The sequence below is a fragment of the Ranitomeya variabilis genome, chromosome 1 (assembly GCF_051348905.1).
Source record: "Ranitomeya variabilis isolate aRanVar5 chromosome 1, aRanVar5.hap1, whole genome shotgun sequence".
NCBI classification, from domain to species: Eukaryota; Metazoa; Chordata; class Amphibia; order Anura; family Dendrobatidae; genus Ranitomeya; species Ranitomeya variabilis.
This window is the reverse complement of record NC_135232.1, coordinates 125,225,135-125,247,547: the sequence shown is the minus strand read 5'-3', so window position 1 is coordinate 125,247,547 and position 22,413 is coordinate 125,225,135.

The window sequence follows — 22,413 nt, the reverse complement described above, 5'->3', positions numbered from 1 at the left end:
CTGGCCTGGTTATAGTGGGGTTAACCTTTCCTGCCTCTCTTTGGTTTGTGGATGGCTATTTATTGGTGCCATTTCTGGTAGCATTTGTCAGTGATAGTTCCAGTCTCTGGCTTGAGCAGCTGAGCCGTATACCCTAGTGACTTCTGCCTCTGACTACCTGTATTTTTGCCTGATGCGTTCCCTAGCCCTGACTTAGTGTGTGTTTGGTGGTTCCCTACAGTGTATGACTTGGCTTGAATTCTGAACCTTGCCTACTGCTTTCCGTCTCTGTTACTACGTTTCCCATCTGGCTTTGGTTTGTACCCAGACTACGTCTTCTGTCTCATGTTTTGGATGCCGCGCACCCATCTGGTTCCGATTTCTGACTTGTCTCCGACCAAGTGCATTGCTGTGACCTCTGGTACTTTGTCATCCTGTTTGTTACTGACTGACCTGACTGACTAGTCTGCCGCCTCCTAGTGGCACTCTGAGCTTTGCACTGTGGTGCTTCATGGTGAGTGCTACCTGTTTCCCCTTACCTGCGCCCCCTGGTGGAGATTGTGTGCAACTGCCTTGCAGTTGCAGTACACTATTAATCCTCCTATATTTGGTCAAACATTTAATTAACTCATCCCTAATATGAAGGCTGGAGCTGCCGTCTCTTGGGTTGCCACGATGTTAGGTGGCATTAATAATATTGCTACTCGCAACTGCTTTTCCAGTTTTGCAACGGTTTGGAGCGCCATCGACTCTTTGCAATTAATTTTGAAAAAACTTTCAGCAGTAAATTATAAATACAGATGTGTATTACAATGCATGTCTCCTCACAGTGGGAAATTCACCACTGCTCATGTAACATTTGTAGAACTCAAGCAGTGGGAGTTTTTGTTATGGATCTGCAACATAGGACTAAGGTAGAAGGGGGAAAACTGACCCTGCTCTATGACTAGGCTGAAACCCTACGATGGAGTGGGCGACCCATTCCTTATGAATAGACCCACCGATGATCCTAGGTTAATCTCAAGCGAAGACCTATAGATAAGGGGAAGGGGTTCCCTAAAAGAAGTAAGAACTGGGTGCAAAAACCGGTCACCTACTAACCGAAAACAGAGAGAAGGCTGCAGAAACCAACAGAAAACAGAAACTAAGGCTAGCAGAACCAGAGGTACCAGCACTGCACAAATAACACACACAGAAGACAAAGCAAAGCATCAAGCTAGTGATCAAGCAGAAAAACACTGATGTCCAGCAAGGACTGGGAGGCAGGTGCTGTTTAATAAAGAGTGATACAAACACCTGACCCAAGACAAAGCCAGCACCAGAGGAAAAAGACCAGCAGCCAGAACTCCACAAGAAAATGGCGGATAGCCACAAATTAAACAGATTCTAACAGTACCTCCCCTTTAATGAGGATCCCCCGAATCCTCTAGGCCGGGCCTTATTCGGAAATCTCCTGTGAAAAGCCTTAATTAATCTTCAGGCTGAGACATCCACAGCTTTCACCCAGGAATTATCATCAGGACCGAAACCCTTCCAGGACACAAAATACTGTAACTCTCCGCTATGCCACCTGGAATCCAGAATGCGTGAAATCTAAAACTCGCAGTCCTCATCAATAGGAGGAGAAGATGGCATAGCCACCTTATCTGGTGTGTCAAACTTCTTCAGTAAAGATACATGAAAAACTGAATTAATTTTCCAGGACGAAGGAATGTCTAATCACATAGCTGCCGAGTTGACAATGTGAACCACTTTGAAAGGTCCTACAAACTTCGGCCCCAACTTTTTAGAAGGGATCTTCAAACACAGATTCCTAGAGGACAACCAAACCATGTCCCCAACCACAAACCTCACCTCCCTTCTTCTCTTGTCAAAAAATTTCTTAGACCTCCTATTAGCCTGTTTAAGATTATGGTGCACACTTGTCCAAACCCTTTCCAATTTCCAGAAAAACTCTCCTCCTCAGGCACCGCTGCCCCAGTCCTATAAAAAGGACCAAAAGATGGATTCTTCCCAGTACAATAAAAGAAAAGAGAACACCCAGCTGAAGAAGACATATGAATATTGAGAGCAAACTCAGCTAATGGTAGATATTCCGACTACATCTCCTGATTGTCCACTACAAAACATCTCAAAAACTGCTCAACGCCCTGGTTCTTCCTCTTGGCCTGTCCATTGGACTGAGGATGATAGCCCGACGAAAATGACAAATAAACTTTAAGTCTGCCACAAAAGGCATGCCAAAAGCAAGCCACAAACTGTGGTCCCCTATCGGAGACAATGTCCGCGGGAACACCATGGAGTCTGACAATCTCTTTCAAAATGTCCTGGGAAGTGTCTTAGCGCAGGGTAATTTATTGAACGGGACCAGATGACACATCTTACTAAACCAGTCCACAACAACCCAGAGAACAGAAAAGCCCTCAGAGACCGGCAGGTTGGTGATAAAATCCATTGCAAGATGCGTCCATGGAGAACTAGGAACCTATAACGGGCAAAGCAACCCTGCCGCTGGAGCAAGAGAAGACTTAGATCTAGCGCACACGGTACACTGATGCACCCACTTGACAATTTCTCTTAGCCACCCCAGCCACCAGAAACTCCGACTGATCGACTTTCTTGTTTCGGCAATCCCTGGATGACCCACCAAACAAGACTCATGGCATTCTGTAAACAAAGCTCTCCTCAGTGCTTTAGGCATAAATAATTTCCTATACGGAGTGTTAGTTGGTGCCGCATCCTGGTCTTTAAGAATGCTATTTTAAAAATCAGAACCTAATGCTGCCACCACCACCCCTCTCTGCAGAATAGATTCTTCCTTTTCAGTATTAACCACTGGGGAGAAACTTTGAAACAAAGCATCAGCTTTAACATTTTTTGTCCTAGGGATATATGTCACAGAGAAATGGAACCGGGCAAAAAACAATGCCCACCTAGCATGACGGGCATTCAAATGTTTAGCAGCATCCAGATAGATCAGGTTCTTATGATCAGTATAGACTTGTATAGGATGTCTAGTGCCCTCCAAAAAATGTTGTCAATGCTCAAACGCAAGCTTAATATCCAGCAATTCTCGGTTCCCAACATCGTAGTTTGGCTCCGCCTCTGAAAATTTCTTAGAAAAGAAAGCACAGGGATGCACCCCATCCTCTCCCTCCTGGGACAGAACAGCCCCCACTCCTACTGATGAGGTGTCCACCTCTACCAGAAAGAGCTTAATCTCATCTGTCTGGATCAAAACAGGAGCAGAGCTAAACCTCTCCTTGAGATGCTCAAAAGCCTTAACAGCCTCAGGGGACCATTGGACAGTATTGGAACCCTTCTTAGTAAGATCAATAAGGGGTTTTGCGATAACAGAAAAATTATTTATGAATTTTCTATAATAATTGGCAAACCACAAAAATCTCTAAATTGACTTCAAGCATTCAGGTCTAGGCCACTCCAATAATGCCTGAACCTTCACCGGGTCCATCTCAAAACCATCACTGGAAACAAAGTACCCAAAAAACTAATTTTCTGCACCACAAACTCGCATTTCTCCAGTTTAGCAAAGAGTGTGTTTTCTCTCAGAATCTGCAGAACCTCACGGACTCTCTGCCAATGCGACTCCAGATCGGGCAAATAGATAAAAATATTATCCAAATAAACAATCACACTCCTACCGATCGACAGCCTCAGGATGTCATTAATGAAATTTTGATAGAACTCCGGAGCATTTGTAAGGCCGAAAGTCATAATTAGACACTCAAAATGACCTTCCGGGGTATTAAAGGCTGTCTTCCATTCATCGCCTTCTTTAATAACCTGCAGCAAATTATATGCCCCACGGAGATCGATCTTAGAGAACCACTTGGCTCCAACTAATTTGTTAAAAAAATCCGGAATTAGCGGCAAGGGGTAAGGATTGCGCACAGTGATCTTATTAATCTCCCTGAAATCCAGACACGCCTAAGATCCCCATTTTTTTTTTTTACAAAAAAGAACCCCACAGCCACAGGGGACTTAGAGAGTCTTATATGACCTGCAGGAAGACTAGTCTGCAGGTATTCCTTTAAGGCCTCCCTCTCGGTAATCGTTAGATAAAATAAATGACTCTTAGGGACAGTAGCACCTGGGGCGAACTCAATAGCACAGTCGTAATCTCTATGAGGTGGTAGAGCTTGTGACTCCACTTCTGAAAATACTTTCCAGAATTCCTGAATAGCTTCACGTAGCTCATTTTTCAATACAGCAGCAATGTGTACATCACAACATTTCGCATAACACTCCTGACCCCAGGATCTTATCGTACTTGATGACCAGTCCAGTACAGGATTGTGCATTTTTTAACCAGGGTAACCCCAGGACAACTGGAAAAGGCAATCTATCAAGTACAAAAAAATTTAAAGATTCCTGGTGTTCCTTATTCACAGTGAGTGGAAACCCGGTGACCTTTCAAGAAACGCACCCATGCTCTACAGGAGTGTTATCAATCGCCACTACAGGAATAGGGCATGATAAAGGTACAGAATCAATCTTATACTTGTCTAGAAATTGTTGATCAATCAAATTAAGTGCAGAACCACAGTCCACCATCACTTGAAAATCAATCGAATGACCACGACAGGTAGAACTACCAGAAAAAGAAACTCCTGCCGACCGTAAAAATGCAATGCGAAAAGGAGGGTTATTCTGATTGACCTTTTTTTCTCTTTCCTAGTTTATGCATCCTTCACATTACTTAATACAATGGTCAGCCTTACCACAATAATAGCATAGCCCCTTAGAGAATATTCTCTGCCTTTCCTGGGAACGAGAGGACATCGCCCCAAGTTGCATCGGCTCCGCACAGTCAACGGAGCTCTCCAGCAAAATTGAAACCTTCTCCTCATTCTGTCTACCTCTCAATCTTCTATCCACCTGGATAGCTAATTGCATAGAAGCCTCAAGCACAGCAGGTGCAGGATATGCAATGAGCAAATCTTTAACCCTGTCATTCAAACCTGCTGAAAACTGACTCATGAGTGCTGAATCATTCCAGCTGACCTCTGCAGACCATCGTCTGAACTGGGTACAATATCTCTCAGAGTCGCCAGAACCCTGTTTCAGCCACCTGAATTCTGCCTCGGCTGTAGTGACCCAATCAGGATCATCATATAATATCCCCATAGCAGAAAAAAAACACTTCTACTGAAATCACACAAGGGTCATCCGAATGCAATGAAAATGCCCAAACTTGCGACTCACCTCACAATAACAACATAATAATCCCCACACGCTGTAATTCAGCCCCTGAAGACCTGGGTCTAAGCCAAAAATAAAGTAAACATGCATTTTTAAACGAAAAAAATTCCTGCCGTTTATCAGAAAAACATTCAGGCAAACCCACCTTAGGTTCTTCAGAGCGGATTCCAGGGCAATTGAGTTGCTGTTGTAAGCTGGCAACTTCCAATGTTAACCCTTGCAGACACTGAGCAAGATCTTGAATGCTGTTCATATTGCAGAAATCTGGGAGGGGTGTTTTTTTTTTTATACTTCTTTCTGGCTGGACAAACTGTTATGGATCTGCAACACAGGACTAAGGTAAAAGGGGGAAAACTGACCATGTACTATGACTAGGCTGAAACCCTACGATGGAGTGGGCGACCTATTCCTTACAAAATAGACCCACCGATGATCCTAGGTTAATCTCAAGTGAAGACCTATAGATAAGGGGGAAGTGGTTCCCTAAAAGAAGTAAGGACTGGGTACAAAAACCGGTCACCTCCTAATAGAAAACAAAGAGAAGGCTGCAGAAACCAATAGAAAACAGAAACTAAGGCTAGCAGAACCAGAGGTACCAGCACTGTACAAATAACACACACAGAAGACAAAGCAAAGCACCAAGCTAGAGCTCAAGCAGATTAACACTGATGTCCAGCAAGGACTGGGAGGCAGGTGCTGTTTAATAAAGAGTGATACAAACACCTGACCCAAGACAAAGCCAGCACCAGAAGAAAAAGACCAGCAGACAGAACTCCACAAGAAAATGGCGGATAGTCACAAACTAAACAGATTCTAACAGTTTTGCAGTATATACAGTGGGGCAAATATATATTTGATCCCTTGCTGATTTTGTAAGTTTGCCCACTGACAAAGATATGAACAGTCTATAATTTTAAGGGTAAGTTAATTTTAACATTGTGAGATAGAGTATCAAAATTAAAAACCAGAAAATCATATTGTATAAATTATATACATTTATTTGCATTTTGTTGTGAGAAATAAGTATTTGATCCCCTACCAACCATTAAGAGTTCAGGCTCCTACAGACCAGTTAGACGCTCCTAGTCAACTCATTTCCTGCTTTAAAAACAGCTGTCTTACATAGTCACCTTTATAAAAGACTAATGTCCACAGACTCAATTAATCAGTCAGACTCTCTTCAACAACATGGGCAAGATCAAAGTGCTTTATAAGGATGTCAGAGACAAGATCATAGACCTGCACAAAGTTGGAATGGTCTACAAATCCATAAGTAAGGCGCTGGGTGAAAAGGAGACAACTGTTGGTGCAATAGTAATTGGAAAAGTAAAATGGAAGATATACAAAAAGACTGTCAATCGACATCAATCTGGGGCATCATGCAAAATCTCACCTTGTGGGGTATCCTTAATCACGAGGAAGGTGAGAGATCAGCCTAAAACTACATGGGGGGAACTTGTTAATGATCTCAATGCAGCTGGGACCACAGTCACCAGGAAAACCATTGGTAACACATTATGTCATAAAGGTTTAAAATTCTGCAGTGCCTGCAAGGTCCCCCTTCTCAAGAAGGCACATGTGCAGGCCGTCTGAAGTTTGCCAATGAACACCTGGCTGATCCTGTAAATGATTGAGAGAAGGTGCTGTGGTCAGATTAGACAAAAATTTAGGTCTTTGGCATTAACTCAACTCGCCATGTTTGGAGGAAGAGAAATGCTGCCTATGACCTAAAGAACACTGTCCCCACTGTCAAGCATGGATGTGGAAACATTTTGTTTTAGGGGTGTTTCTCTGCTTAAGGGCACAGGACTACTTCACCGCATCAATGGGAGAAAGGATGGAGCCATGTACCGTAAAATCTTGAGTGACAACCTCCTTCCCTCCGCCAGGACACTAAAAATGGGTCATGGCTGGGTCTTCCAGCATTACAATGACCCAAAACGTATAGCCAAGGCAACAAAGGAGTGGATCAAAAAGAAGAACATTAAGGTCATGGAGTGGCCTAGCCAATCTCCAGACCTTAGTCCCAAAGAAAAATTATGGAGGGAGATGAAGCTCCGACTTGCCATGGGATAGCCTCAAAATCTTAATGATTTAGAGATGATCTGCATAGAGGAGTGGATCAAAATTCCTCCTGACATGTGCGTAAACCTCATCATCAACTACAAAAAATGTTTGCCAGAGGTAACAAACACCATATTTTTCGGATTATAAGACACTTTTTTCCCCAAAAATTTTTGGGGAAAATGGGGGTGCATCTTATAATGCGGATATACCTCATCGGCCGCAGGCTGGGATGAGGGGGTGTTTGGATGTGCGTTGCGGCGCCGCTGTTGGTGTTCAGTGCTGTGGGGGCTCTGCCGACATCTTGTGAAAGCCCAGAGCCCCAACAGTGACATGGTTTTTTATGCGGTGGACTAAACTCAGAGAAAATGGCTGCTGTCCGGGGGTGGCGCATGCGCAAATGGATATCTTGGCACCAAGATCTTGGGAGATGAGATCTTGGACATCCATAGGAAACCCTGTCACTGCGGGGGCTCTGGGCTTTTCACAAGATGTCGCAGAGCCCCCCGCAGCACTGAACACCCACAGCACCGGACACCCACGGAACTGAACACCTGCATGCGGCATGCCGCACTGCACATCTGAACACCCCCTCATCCCAGCCTGCGGCCTGCAGCAATGCTCCACTCTTGCTTCCTCCAGCGGCAACCCTGGGACCCCGCTTCACCGCAGCCACCACCAAACGCAAGGATTATAAGAAGCACCTCCATTTTATTGAAAAAAGGTTTCCTATTTTTCTCCCCAAAATTTGGGGTGTGTCTTATAATCCAGTGCGTCTTATAATCCGCAAAATAAAATACTTATTTCTCACTGCAAAATGCGATTAAATTTATATAATTTATACAATGTAATTTTCTTGATTTTATTTATGATATTCTATCTCTCAATATTAAAATGAACCAACCCTTAAAATTATAGACTGTTCATGTCTTTGTCAGTGGGAAAACGTACAAAATCAGTATTGATCAAATACTTATTTTCCCCACTGTAGATCACAAAATAGACACCAAGACTGTTCAATATACAGCACATAGGAGCCACAGAGACAGCTTTCTGTACATCACAGGCCATTGGGCTCCAGCATATACAGCACAAAAGAGATACTGGGGTGGAGTATATACATTACACAGGAGAAGCTTAGACTGGAGCATATACTGTACATCACTTAGGATACACTGGGGTGTATGCATCACAGGAGATGCTAGGGCATGTATATTATAAGAGACACTGGGGCATAAACATTGCAAGACACATTGGGGCTGGGATATATACAGTGGGGCAAAAAAGTATTTAGTCAGTCAGCAATAGTACAAGTTCCACCACTTAAAAAGATGAGAGGCGTCTGTAATTTACATCATAGGTAGACCTCAACTATGGGAGACAAACTGAGAAAAAAAAATCCAGAAAATCACATTGTCTGTTTTTTTATCACTTTATTTGCATTTTATGGTGGAAAATAAGTATTTAGTCAGAAACAAAATTTAATCTCAATACTTTGTAATATATCCTTTGTTGGCAATGACAGAGGTCAAACGTTTTCTGTAAGTCTTCACAAGGTTGCCACACACTGTTGTTGGTATGTTGGCCCATTCCTCCATGCAGATCTCCTCTAGAGCAGTGATGTTTTTGGCTTTTCGCTTGGCAACACAGACTTTCAACTCCCTCCAAAGGTTTTCTATAGGGTTGAGATTTGGAGACTGGCTAGGCCACTCCAGGACCTTGAAATGCTTCTTACGAAGCCACTCCTTCGTTGCCCTGGCGGTGTGCTTTGGATCATTGTCATGTTGAAAGACCCAGCCACGTTTCTTCTTCAATGCCCTTGCTGATGGAAGGAGGTTTGCACTCAAAATCTCACGATACATGGCCCCATTCATTCTTTCATGTACCCGGATCAGTCGTCCTGGCCCCTTTGCAGAGAAACAGCCCCAAAGCATGATGTTTCCACCACCATGCTTTACAGTAGGTATGGTGTTTGATGGATGCAACTCAGTATTCTTTTTCCTCCAAACACGACAAGTTGTGTTTCTACCAAACAGTTCCAGTTTGGTTTCATCAGACCATAGGACATTCTCCCAAAACTCCTCTGGATCATCCAAATGCTCTCTAGCAAACTTCAGACGGGCCCGGACATGTACTGGCTTAAGCAGTGGGACACGTCTTGCACTGCAGGATCTGAGTCCATGGTGGCGTAGTGTGTTACTTATGGTAGGCCTTGTTACATTGGTCCCAGCTCTCTGCAGTTCATTCACTAGGTCCCCCCACATGGTTCTGGGATTTTTGCTCACCGTTCTTGTGATCATTCTGACCCCACGGGGTGGGATTTTGCGTGGAGCCCCAGATCGAGGGAGATTATCAGTGGTCTTGTATGTCTTCCATTTTCTAATTATTGCTCCCACTGTTGATTTCTTCACTCCAAGCTGGTTGGCTATTGCAGATTCAGTCTTCCCAGCCTGGTGCAGGGCTACAATTTTGTTTCTGGTGTCCTTTGACAGCTCTTTGGTCTTCACCATAGTGGAGTTTGGAGTCAGACTGTTTGAGGGTGTGCACAGGTGTCTTTTTATACTGATAACAAGTTTAAACAGGTGCCATTACTACAGGTAATGAGTGGAGGAAAGAGGAGACTCTTAAAGAAGAAGTTACAGGTCTGTGAGAGCCAGAAGTCTTGATTGTTTGTTTCTGACCAAATACTTATTTTCCACCATAAAATGCAAATAAAATGATAAAAAAACAGACAATGTGATTTTCTGGATTTTTTTTTCTCAGTTTGTCTCCCATAGTTGAGGTCTACCTATGATTTAAATTACAGACGCCTCTCATCTTTTTAAGTGGTGGAACTTGCACTATTGCTGACTGACTAAATACTTTTTTGCCCCACTGTACATCTCAGGAGATGCTGGCAGCTTATACATCAAAGGAAACATTAGGGGTGGGGCATATACATCATAGGAGGGTTTGGGCATGTGACGGGGTGTACGGCAGAGCAAGAAGGGACAACAGGCCAAGGGATGATTCCACAGATTTATTATCAAGAACGCTGGAACAACACATGCAGGTAGATCTACAGAGTCCACAATTAGTCCAACGGAACAGGTTCGGGGGCACCTCCCGATAATCCTTGTGCCAGCTAACAAAACAATAGTCCACACGAGTCCAAGGGATCACAAAACAATCCCACGAATGACGAGATATGTCCTCAGCTCAAGTCTCGCCCCGTTCGCTTCCGCAGTCACAGATGGACATGGGGTCTTGCCTCAGCTAAGAATCCCCACTCCTTCTCCTTCAAAGGTCAACTCACATCTGATCTCAAAAATAAGAATGGATTGTCTGAGCTCCTGGGATCCGCCCATGAAGGGGGGTAGGGGTCACACCTTCTATTCAATGGTTGGGTCCATCAGAAGATTCTAGACTAGTGGGCTCCACTTAGTCTAAGTAGTATGTACATTTGACTAGCCACCTGCTGTGAGGAAGAATGGCTATTCTGCACTAGTGGTGTTTACAAAGCTGCAAGTATTGGGGGAAGGAGACATTGTTAAGGTACCTTCACACGAAACGACTTTGTAACGATATCGCTAGCGATCTGTGACGTTGCAGTGTCCTGGCTAGCGATATCGTTTAGTTTAACATGCAGCAGCGATCAGGATCCTGCTGTGATGTCGCTGGTCGCTGAATAAAGTTCAGAACTTTATTTGGTCGTCCGATCGCCGTGTATCGTTGTGTTTGACAGCAAAAGCAACGATACCAGCGATATTTTACACTGGTAACCAGGGTAAACATCGGGTTACTAAGCGCAGGGCCGCGCTTAGTAACCCGATGTTTACCCTGGTTACCAGTGTAAAATGTAAAAAAAACAAACACTACATACTTACATTCGCATCCCCCGCCGTCTGCTTCCCACACTGACTGAGCGCCGCAAAGTGAAAGTGAAAGCACAGCACAGCGGTGACGTCACCGCTGTGCCCTGCTACTGCCGGCGCTCAGTCAGTCAGTCAGTGCAGGAAGCGGACGCCGGGGGACGCGAATGTGAGTATGTACTGTTTGTTTTTTTTTACATTTTACGCTGGTAACCAGGGTAAACATTGGGTTACTAAGCGCGGCCCTGCGCTTAGCAACCCGATGTTTACCCTGGTTACCCGGGGACCTTGGCATCGTTGGTCGCTGGAGAGCGGTCTGTGTGACAGCTCTCCAGCGACCAAACAGCGACGCTGCAGCGATCGGCATCGTTGCACGCTGCAGCGTCGTTTCGTGTGAAGGTACCTTTACAGGTAAACTCCCAGCACAAGAAAATACATAAACTACAGCTAATAGAAACCAGAGAACAGTTACATACATCAAATGGCATATAATTCAAATACAGGACAGGGCAAAAGTACATATCATGACAGGGCACATACATCACAGGAGACATTGGGGCATGTCCATCTCAGAGGAGGCTGGAACATGTTCATGACAGGAGAGGCTGGGAGCATAAACATCACAAGAGGAGCTGGAGTCATATATATCACAGGAAAGTCTGGGGAACATACATCACAGGAGACACTGGGGCACATAACCTAATAAGAAGCTGATACATCACAGGAGGGGCTGAGGCATGTACATCACTAGAGAGGCTGAAGGCACATATATCACAAGATATGCTGGGACTAGTGTTGAGCGATACCATCCGATACTTGAAAGTATCGGTATCGGATAGTATCGGCCGATACCCGAAAGATATCGGATATCGCCGATACTGATACCCGATACCAATGCATTTCAATGGGACGCAAAGTATCGGAATGGTTCCCAGGGTCTGAAGGAGAGGAAACTCTCCTTCAGGCCCTGGGATCCATATTCATGTGTAAAATAAAGAATTAAAATAAAAAATATGGATATACTCACCTCTCCGGTGGCCCCTGGATCTTACCGCTGTAACCGGGAGCCTCCGTTCCTAAGAATGAGCGCGTGAAGGGCCTTCAATGATGTCGCGGCTTCTGATTGGTCGCGTGACCGCTCATGTGACCGCTCACGTGACCAATCAGAAGCTGCGACGTCAGCCGCGACGTCATCGAAGGTCCTTCACAGCGGTAAGATCCAGGGGCCACCGGAGAGGTGAGTATATCCATATTTTTTATTTTAATTCTTTATTTTATACATGAATATGGTTCCGATACCGATTCCCGATACCACAAAAGTATCGGAACTCGGTATCGGAAATCCGATACTGCAAGTATCGGCCGATACCCGATACTTGCGGTATCGGAATGCTCAACACTAGCTGGGATACATACATCTCAGTAGAAGCTGGGACATTTCCATCACAGGAGAGGCTGGGGGTATATATCACAGGAGGGGCTGAGGGCATATAAATCCAAGGAGAGGCTGGGGCCACATATATCACAGGGGATGCTGGCGCACATGAAGTTATGAGAAGCTAGGACATATACATCAAAAGAGGGGTAGGGAACAAACATCAAAGGAGGGGCTGCTAGCATATACATCACAGGAGATGCTGGAACACATGCATCACATTAGACGCTGGGCCACATACATCTCAGGAGAGACTGGAACATATCCATTACAGGAGAGGCTGGGGGCATTTACATTACAAGAGGGGCTAAGGTACATACATCACAAGAGGGCCTGTAGGTAAATAAATCACAGGAGAAGCTGAGGCATATATGTAGCGCCCCCACTGCCGCAGGGCCGAGGGGTACCCGGTACCGGGCCTCTGAGTCTCTGCTCTGGGGTTATCACGGTGGCTAGGCCCGGTCCGTGACCCTGCTGAGGGGCGTACAGTAAATGATATGATGGATGTGGATGGTGGTGGTGGTGCGGTGCAGTAAATAACGAGGACACCAGGTTGCAGTCTCTTTACCTCTTTACTGAAGGTCTCTGGGTCCTCAGTCCGGAATACGGTTCACAAGGCTGCGTAAGTCCGGCCGGTCCAATGGCACCTCCAGAGTTCTCTTTGCAGGTGGAAATCTGTGCCTTCCTGCTAGCGCTATGTGTTGTGGTCCTCCCCTGCTGTGCTTACGGGATAGTCCCCACAACTGTTGTGTCTGTTTCTCGTGTTCCCTCACAACAACTCGATTAGATGATGTTCTGCTAATCCTTCATCCCTCCCGGTGTTATGGTTGGGACGCACCCGTATGACGGGTAGGCTCGGAGCTCTTCCGGGACCCTAGAGTCGCCCCTCTCCACAGGTTGCCCCCCATGTCTGCATAGGTGATTTAGGTGAAACAGCCCGCCTGTGACTGACTGTCCTGCCGTTGGTTTGAAGTATTGCCTGGAGCTTGATATATGAATACTTCCTCGGCGTTCCGGCCGCCGGTTGTGTGCCTCAGTAGGATGTTGCCTCGGTCTTACAGCACGACTCCTACTGGTATTCTCCTTCTTGCTTTGATCTCGTTTCTCACTCAGCACAATATATCTCGCTTCTGATCCTTTCTTAGGGCACCGCCGCTATGCTGAGCAGGCACGGTCCCGTGTCGTTCTTTCTTGTAGCCAGGCCTCTGTCAGGGTCCCAAACCTGACAGGGACCCTACCGAATCTTCCCCACAACACCTACTGCCACAAGGTGTTGCCTGGTTCCAACCCAGTCAGCTTTCTCAACTAACTTCCTGCCTGACCCCCCGTTTACCCGCACGGTGAGGAGTGGCCTAATAAATAGCACCCTTAGCTCCCCCTGGAGGCCCGACTGTGAAATGTATTGGTGTATGTGATACCTGGTCAGATGAACTCCTTCAGTTCCATCAGACGTACCATAGCCCCCTTAGCGGCGGAGCCACAGTACTGCAACGACCAGGACTCTGGGGCGCTGCACTCCCCCCCGGTTAAATCCAGTACTCCGGGACTGGGAAGAAAACAACAATACATGTCAGCAAAAAGACATACAATTTTTGTGAGTGCAATAGCAATAAGCATACTTGAACAGAGCTTCCCTTTATGGGAGGTGAGGGCACTTGAACGTTACAAACATGGTTAAATACTTTGAATAACTTAGTATAAATAACTTTTCTCACCCAACCGGGTATTCTACTTAGTGCAAATCTTTGAACAATAATTTAACATTGCCTTTAAGGACGTACACTCTGAATCCACTAAAGACCTTCTTATAACACATTATAAGGCTGAGCAACGTTTCTACATTCTCCTACTTTACGTCTGCAGGACCGCCTGTCCTAACGGCTCCAGACCTACTGCCTCTCCTTTCTTTGCAGGACCGCCCCGTTCAGCCCGGGCCTACTGCCCTTCCACCACTATACACAGTATAGAACATATCATTTTTCCTTCAGTTTAGGATCAACAGGCCATCTCTATATGGCTCCTAGGAGGACTCACCAACTAACCCCGTCCGGGTTCACTTTCTGTCCTCATTCTTCCATCAACATTATCAAACACTTTTAACAACTAACTAGTTGGTTACATTTAACGTTTACATATCAACATTATTACTTTCTTTCTTCTAAGACATTATTGCCCTCTAGCTGTCTCAAGGCAATACCATTCCTAAGTGCAACGTGTGAACATCCCCTTTAAGAGGAGACCAAGTCTTTATGAGGTAGCGCAGCTTCTCAAGCTGCAAGTCCGTATGCAGCTAGGACTCCAGTAAAAATTCCAAGAATCTTATCTTCGCAAAGAGTCCTTCTTTTATGTAAAACCAGTAAGGAGCACCCTTAAGAAGGTGCAACTATTTACAAGCAGTTTGTATCATGCACTGTTCATGATTCCAGCAGTTCTTTTCAACAGGACAAAAGGTAGAAAAACAAACAAAGAGCAATAGGGATCCCGAGTCAACAATGGGATCCCTTTAAGAGTTAACCCTAGTCGGGTTTAAAGTAGCAAAAAGCAGGAAAACAAACAGTTAACTATTTACAATCTTCGGTTCTCCGAGGTTTAGTTGGACGGCTTCCAGGGCTGCACCTGGTACTTAACCCCTCTTGGCCTGGGAAAAGTGAGGTCCAGGGTTACACCCAGTGCTGGACAGATGCCGTTAATCCGTCCTTCTTGTACGGTTAAATCATGCGCAGCGATGGAGATCTGCGCAGCTTGAGTATGGGCATCTGCTGCAGCAGAGGTAGTGGCTGCTGCAAGATCAGTCACTGGAATGGAATCAGCAGCTGTGGCACTAGCAGTCACTGGAGTGGTGTCGGTCGTCAGGGCAGGGTCATCCTTCATACCTGCTTCAGATGCGGTCCCTCCGGTGCCGGTCTGCTCCGTCTGCGCTGGGGTCTGGAACGCTGGTTGCGGGGCCTTGTGCTGCGACATTGTCATCTCTGCTTGCATCATCTCGCTTTCCGGCAGGGCCTTGCCTTCTGGCTTCGGAGCGCTGGAACTTCTTTCTTGCTCCGGACCAAGCGAGGCTGCCGACAGGCGTCTGGTGAGGCTCCCGATGATGGTCTTCCTCCACCCGGCCTCACTGCTCAGCTGCGTCTGCAGGAGTTGGCGGATCAGCCCGTCCGCTCCGGTCTGCAGGAGGTCAATATCAGCGGTGGAGGCCTGGTTGCGGTGCCCCTCCGGGTAGCTGGGGGAGTTCTCTGCTCCTACCCCACGCTCCGGCTTCGGGCGGCTTGCCATGGCGTCCTCCATGTCGCTGACTTCTTCTTCCTGGTCCTTTTCCCGCTCTCTCCTTCGTGGGCGGTTTCATTTTCTTTGTCTCTGCCCACCATTGAGGATCAGGAGGCGGACCTCGGCTGCTGACGGACACGTCCTCAAGGGGCAGAAATACTTAGACTGGACGGCCATTGTCTTTCGCGCTCTTCAGCTTGTTTACGCCCACTTCCATGCCCTTCTGCTTCTCCTGCGCTCTCCTTAGCGCTGTAATGGTGGCGGTTTTGGTGGGAACTTCTGGCGGCAAGTGGCAACACACAGTCTTTGCAATAAGTCACAGTCCAAGCATAATAAATCACAATTCCAAGGCACACATGACCTGATTCTTCAGGCTTAAGTAGATCCTGTTCGTGACACCAAGTTGTAGCGCCCCCACTGCCGCAGGGCTGAGGGGTACCCGGTACCGGGCCTCTGAGTCTCTGCTCTGGGGTTGTCACAGTGGCTAGGCCTGGTCCGTGACCCTGCTGAGGGGCGTACAGTAAATGATATGATGGATGTGGATGGTGGTGGTGGTGCGGTGCAGTAAATAACGAGGACACCAGGTTGCAGTCTCTTTACCTCTTTACTGAAGGTCTCTGGGTCCTCAGTCCGGAATACGGTTCACCAGGCTGCGTAAGTCCGGCCGGTCCAATGGCACCTCCAGAGTTCTCTTTGCAGGTGGAAATCTGTGCCTTCCTGCTAGCGCTATGTGTTGTGGTCCTCCCCTGCTGTGCTTACGGGATAGTCCCCACAACTGTTGTATCTGTTTCTCGTGTTCCCTCACAACAACTCGATTAGATGATGTTCTGCTAAACCTCCGTCCCTCCCGGTGTTATGGTTGGGATGCACCCGTATGAAGGGTAGGCTCAGAGCTCTTCCGGGACCCTAGAGTCGCCCCTCTCTACAGGTTGCCCCCCATGTCTGCATAGGTGATTTAGGTGAAACAGCCCGCCTGTGACTGACTGTCCTGCCGTTGGTTTGAAGTATTGCCTGGAGCTTGATATATGAATACTTCCTCGGCGTTCCGGCCGCCGGTTGTGTGCCTCAGTAGGATGTTGCCTCGGTCTTACAGCACGACTCCTACTGGTATTCTCCTTCTTGCTTTGATCTCGTTTCTCACTCAGCACAATATATCTCGCTTCTGATCCTTTCTTAGGGCACCGCCGCTATGCTGAGCAGGCACGGTCCCGTGTCGTTCTTTCTTGTAGCCAGGCCTCTGTCAGGGTCCCAAACCTGACAGGGACCCTACCGAATCTTCCCCACAACACCCCCTGCCACAAGGTGTTGCCTGGTTCCAACCCAGTCAGCTTTCTCAACTAACTTCCTGCCTGACCCCCAGTTTACCCGCACGGTGAGGAGTGGCCTAATAAACAGCACCCTTAGCTCCCCCTGGAGGCCCGACTGTAAAATGTATTGGTGTATGTGATACCTGGTCAGATGAACTCCTTCAGTGCCATCAGACGTACCATAGCCCCCCTTAGCGGTGGAGCCACAGTACTGCAACGACCAGGACTCTGGGGCGCTGCATATACATCCCAGAAGGGGCTGAGTCATATACATCATAGAAGGAGCACATACATCACTGGAGGGGCTAGGGATGATGCTACTGTTGATGTCAGTAGGACTGGAGCATACAGCACACACACTGTCTCCACACACAAAGTGCCTCCTGACGCATACTTTCATTGCACGCTCTGCAGTGTTCGGTAATGAACACTGAATGTGTGTGCACGCAGTAGCAGGAGCACTTGAGGGCTGGCAGCCAGTGAGCACTGCATCCCCCCGGGAATCTGTTTGCGGCCCATGTGCAGAAGGTTCCCTGACCCTGCGTTAACACCTTCCCGACATGTGACATACATGTACAGAGCTGTGTTCCCGCAAAGCGCAGTACATGTATGGCGCCACGATCGTGCGGGATGCTAGCGCTGATCACAAGTGTTTAACCCCTCTGATGCTGCTCTAGTGAGAGCAACATCTAGGAGCATCGCAAAGTAAGTGAGCTGTGTGTTTTCATCAGCACAAGGTGATGCTATCATATTGTGCTGATGGTCTGACCCCGGGCTGCAAAATGTTGTGGGGTCCTTCAGGGTCCATCAGGAAAGGTGGCCTATGAGCGCATGCTGAGAGTAGGAGCTGATATGCCTCCTCCCCAGCATTGCAGTTTATCAGATCAGCGATCTGCCACTGTACAGTGATATCCCATCCTGGGACAATGTAAAAAAGTAAAAAAAAAGTTATTAAAAAGTGTAAAAACATTTTTTAAAAATGCATGTCCAGATGCCTTTCCCAAGACCCTCGCATGAAAGACATTTTGTCCAACATGAAATACTGGCTGTGCAGCTTTCTTGACCCACGGTACATGGAGAAATTTCCTTCTCTCTATTGGAGGCAGATGTGCCATTTTCAGTGCATGTATGCCAGAGTGCCGTTGTGGAAGACTTACTAAAAGGATTACCCTTAGACAACACTGCAGGCCTATTTACCGTCTCTTTTCACTCACAAGTAGGGTTGAGCGACTTTCATTTTTTTAAGATCGAGTCTGGTTTTGTGAAACCCGATTTAGTCCAGAGTCGAGTCGAGTGAAGTCGGCCGATTATCGCTAAAAGTCGGGGATCGACCGAAACACGAAACCCAATGCAAGTCAATGGGGAAGCATAGCCGGCAGTGAGTGGAGGCCAGGAAAACACCTACAGTGCACATTTTACTGCCAAAAACATCCATTCTTGTTTTCTGAAGCTTGTCAATCTTAATTAACTTTATAATAATAGTTGGGCACTGGAAATTGGGGGTCATTTGGCAAAAGTTGTGGGGGTAGGGCTGGTTCAATGTTTTAGTGGGCCCAGGAAACATGGACTACGTCATGGCGGTGGAGCAGGGAGAGGTAAGTATTTCAACGTTGCAAGTGCTGTGATCCTGAGCAAGCAGGGGGGGCCCACTCGTTCGCATTGGCACTGGCACAGGGCCCCTCAAAGTACGGCGGTGTGTTTGCATGGCGGGGGCGCCTCCCACCAGCAGCGACACTTTTGTGTACTCTGAGTGGCCCTGTGCCAGTGACGTCGCCAACGAGTATGCCCCCCCACCTGATGAAGGAACCTGCACTTTCATCTGCACCTTCCTCTTTGTCCCTGTGTAAGGTGGTATAATATGCGGGAAGGGGAACCTTACTTTCAGCAGGGTCAGATTCTGGCTGTGTAGAGTACAAGGGGAATGTAGTGGTCTAGGTCAATGTACCAGCAGACTCATCTAGCAGTGGCTGGGCAATGGGCAGGATGATGAGGAAACAGATATAGGGCCAAAGAATAAAGTAGGCTAAATGCAGATCAAAATTGGTAACAGGACTAAACAGGCGGCATTGCTTTGTTCAGTGGAGTAGCAAACCCAAGAGCAGCAGACACTGTTTCAAGGGCCTAACCACACTAGTAGGCCAAATGCAGTTTAATATCTGATAGTATAGGCCGAAAGCCAGAATGTGGAAGCTCAGCTTTGTTCAGTTGAGGACAACACCAGGGAGGGGCAGACACCGTTAGTAGGCCCTAACCACCATTTTGTTTTTTAAAAAACACTTAATGAGAGCCAGAAGGTTGAAGCTCAGCTTTATTCAGTTGAGGGCAACACCAGGGAGGGGCAGACACCGTTAGTAGGCCCTAAACACCATTTTGTTTTTTAAAAAACACTTAATGAGAGCCAGAAGGTTGAAGCTCAGCTTTATTCAGTTGAGGGCAACACCAGGCAGGGGCAGACACCGTTAGTAGGCCGGAACCACCATTTTGTTTTTTAAAAAACACTTAATGAGAGCCAGAAGGTTGAAGCTCAGCTTTATTCAGTTGAGGGCAACACCAGGCAGGGGCAGACACCGTTAGTAGGCCGGAACCAGCAATGTGTTTAAAAACAGCAGTTAATCAGAGCCGGAAGGTAGAAGCTCAGCTTTATTCAGTTGAGGGCAACACCAGGGAGGGGCAGAAGCCGTTAGTAGGCCCTAACCACCATTTTGTTTTTTAAAAAACACTTAATGAGAGCCAGAAGGTTGAAGCTCAGCTTTATTCAGTTGAGGGCAACACCAGGCAGGGGCAGACACCGTTAGTAGGCCGGAACCAGCAATGTGTTTAAAAACAGCAGTTAATCAGAGCCGGAAGGTAGAAGCTCAGCTTTATTCAGTTGAGGGCAACACCAGGGAGGGGCAGAAGCCGTTAGTAGGCCCTAACCACCATTTTGTTTTTTAAAAAACACTTAATGAGAGCCAGAAGGTAGAAGCTCAGCTTTATTCAGTTGAGGACAACTTGAATTAGGGACTGCATACAGACTTAGCAGGCTGTCCCCTGTGTGGACCATGCATCCAATACATTAACCCATTGAGCCACAAAGGACACGTAACCTTCCGTGGCCATGCCTACAGGTCCATGTGTCTGTTGTCAGGTGTACCTTTGTCAGTGTAGGCCTATTGGAAGGAGGGACCGCAGACAGGCTTCGAAGGCCTAACACAATAAAATGGGCTGGCTGTAGGCACTTTAAAATTGGTTCCAGGGGTACACGGGCAGCAGTGGTCTGGTCAGTGGAGGCCTAGTGGAAGGAGGGACCGCAGACAGGCTTCGAAGGCCTAACACAATAAAATGGGCTGGCTGTAGGCACTTTAAAATTGGTTCCAGGGGTACACGGACAGCAGTGGTCTGGTCAGTGGAGGCCTAGTGGAAGGAGGGACCGCAGACAGGCTTCGAAGGCCTAAAATAACAAACAATAGGCTCATGGCAGTTTTACAGCGGTTACATGGATACACGGGCAGGCAGCTTGGTGGTGAGTGGAGGAGTATTTAAAGTAGGGACCGCAGACAGGCTATCAAAGGCCTAAAATAACAAACAATAGGCTCATGGCAGTTTTACAGCGGTTACATGGATACACGGGCAGGCAGCTTGGTGGTGAGTGGAGGATTATTTAAAGTAGGGACCGCAGACAGGCTATCAAAGGCCTAAAATAACAAACAATAGGCTCATGGCAGTTTTACAGCGGTTACATGGATACACGGGCAGGCAGCTGGTGGTGAGTGGAGGAGTATTTAAAGTAGGGACCGCAGACAGGCTATCAAAGGCCTAAAATAACAAACAATAGGCTCATGGCAGTTTTACAGCGGTTACATGGATACACGGGCAGGCAGCTGGTGATGAGTGGAGGAGTATTTAAAGTAGGGACCGCAGACAGGCTATCAAAGGCCTAAAATAACAAACAATAGGCTCATGGCAGTTTTACAGCGGTTACATGGATACACGGGCAGGCAGCTGGTGATGAGTGGAGGAGTATTTAAAGTAGGGACCGCAGACAGGCTATCAAAGGCCTAAAATAACAAACAATAGGCTCATGGCAGTTTTACAGCGGTTACATGGATACACGGGCAGGCAGCTGGTGATGAGTGGAGGAGTATTTAAAGTAGGGACCGCAGACAGGCTATCAAAGGCCTAAAATAACAAACAATAGGCTCATGGCAGTTTTACAGCGGTTACATGGATACACGGGCAGGCAGCTGGTGATGAGTGGAGGAGTATTTAAAGTAGGGACCGCAGACAGGCTATCAAAGGCCTAAAATAACAAACAATAGGCTCATGGCAGTTTTACAGCGGTTACATGGATACACAGGCAGCTTGGTGGTGAGTGGAGGAGTATTTAAAGTAGGGACCGCAGACAGGCTATCAAAGGCCTAAAATAACAAACAATAGGCTTATGGCAGTTTTACAGCGGTTACATGGATACACGGGCAGGCAGCTGGTGATGAGTGGAGGAGTATTTAAAGTAGGGACCGCAGACAGGCTATCAAAGGCCTAAAATAACAAACAATAGGCTCATGGCAGTTTTACAGCGGTTACATGGATACACAGGCAGCTTGGTGGTGAGTGGAGGAGTATTTAAAGTAGGGACCGCAGACAGGCTATCAAAGGCCTAAAATAACAAACAATAGGCTCATGGTAGTTTTACAGCGGTTACATGGATACACGGGCAAGCAGCTGGTGATGAGTGGAGGAGTATTTAAAGTAGGGACCGTAGACAGGCTATCAAAGGCCTAAAATAACAAACAATAGGCTCATGGCAGTTTTACAGCGGTTACATGGATACACGGGCAGGCAGCTGGTGATGAGTGGAGGAGTATTTAAAGTAGGGACCGCAGACAGGCTATCAAAGGCCTAAAATAACAAACAATAGGCTCATGGCAGTTTTACAGCGGTTACATGGATACACGGGCAGGCAGCTGGTGATGAGTGGAGGAGTATTTAAAGTAGGGACCGCAGACAGGCTATCAAAGGCCTAAAATAACAAACAATAGGCTCATGGCAGTTTTACAGCGGTTACATGGATACACAGGCAGCTTGGTGGTGAGTGGAGGAGTATTTAAAGTAGGGACCGCAGACAGGCTATCAAAGGCCTAAAATAACAAACAATAGGCTCATGGCAGTTTTACAGCGGTTACATGGATACACGGGCAGGCAGCTGGTGATGAGTGGAGGAGTATTTAAAGTAGGGACCGCAGACAGGCTATCAAAGGCCTAAAATAACAAACAATAGGCTCATGGCAGTTTTACAGCGGTTACATGGATACAC